Raw genomic sequence first — 1,517 nt, 5'->3', positions numbered from 1 at the left:
ACCTGGCAAACACTTCACCATTCTGATTCTTAAACAGTTTATAGTTTGCATCAAAGGATTCATCAATAACAATGGGGTTAGCACAAGTGAAGCCAGATAGGATGGATGGATCTGCTGAAGGTTCCTTTGCAGCAACCCATGTGGTTTTGGGGTACTGCTCAGGTTTCCAGTAAGAGCCATCAGCATTCATTTTCCTTTCGAACCCAACACCCTCTTTCCTAGGGTTTCGGTTCAGGATCTGCCTTTTGAGGACATCACATAGTGTCTGATGCCCTTTGAGACTTTTGTACATCCCTGTTTCAAGCAGTGTCTTCAACCTAGCATTCTCATCAGCAATAGCAGTGGTATCCTCAGCAGAGGGGTTAGTTACCACATCAATAGTTGAAGATATTTCAACAGTAGCAGCAGTAGAACATTCAGCAACAGAAGTAGCGTTATCACGCTCAATGCATTTAAGACATGGTGGTTCAAATCCTTTCTGAGCTGAAATGATCTGTTCGGCTTGAAGTGACTCATTTTCCTTTGGAAGATCTTCATGAGCTGCTCTCAATTTCTCAAGATCTTGCTTCCTTTGAAGATAATCATAGGAAATCCTTTCATGAGTTGTTGAGAGCATTTCATGACGACTTTCAAGTTCCTCATACTTAACGTGAAGATTTTTTATGTCTTCAATTAAGGACTGAGATCGAGTCATTTCAGCATCTAACAGACCATCGCTTTTGTCTAACAGTTTTTGAATATGTTCCATAGCCTTCTGTTGTTCAGTTGCAATTTTAGCAAGTGTTTTGTAGCTGGGTTTGGAACCACAATCAGAGTCATTGTCACTAGATGTTTGATAGTGAGTAGTGCGTGTGTTTACCTTGGCACCGCGTGCCATGAAGCAGTAGGAAGGAGCGGAGTAGTCCTTGTCATTTGCATCGGTGTCGATGATGAAGTCATTGTCTTCAGTGTTGAAGATGGACTTGGCAACGTATGCTGTAGCTAGACTTGCAACCCCAGAATCGGACTCCTCCTCAAACTCCACCTCCGCCTCCTCAGAAGCGGACTCCTCCTCAGAGTCCATTTCCTTGCTAACAAACGCACACGCCTTGCCAGATGAGCTCTTCTTGTGTGATGAAGACTTGGAGGAAGACTTGGAAGAAGATTTTGAGTATCTCTTCTTCTTCTTGTCGTCAGAGTCATACTCCTTGCTCTTCTTCTTCTTCTTCTTGTTCTCATTGTCCCACTGTGGACACTCAGAGATGTAGTGGCCAGGTTTCTTGCACTTGTGACATGTTCTCTTCTTGTAGTCATGAGCAGAAGCTTCATCATTCCTTGAGCTTGATCATGAAGACTTTATGAGGCCTTTCTTCTTGGTGAATTTTTGGAACTTCTTCACAAGCATAGCAAGCTCCCTTCCAATGTCTTCAGGATCATCAGTACTGCTGTCAGATTCTTCTTCAGATGAGGAGACAGCCTTTGCCTTCAAGGCACGAGTTCGCCCATAGTTGGGACCGTAGATGTCTCTTTTCTCAGAA

Source organism: Triticum aestivum, chromosome 7A, assembly GCF_018294505.1.
Source record: "Triticum aestivum cultivar Chinese Spring chromosome 7A, IWGSC CS RefSeq v2.1, whole genome shotgun sequence".
Lineage (NCBI taxonomy): Eukaryota > Viridiplantae > Streptophyta > Magnoliopsida > Poales > Poaceae > Triticum > Triticum aestivum.
This window is presented reverse-complemented; position numbering follows the sequence as displayed.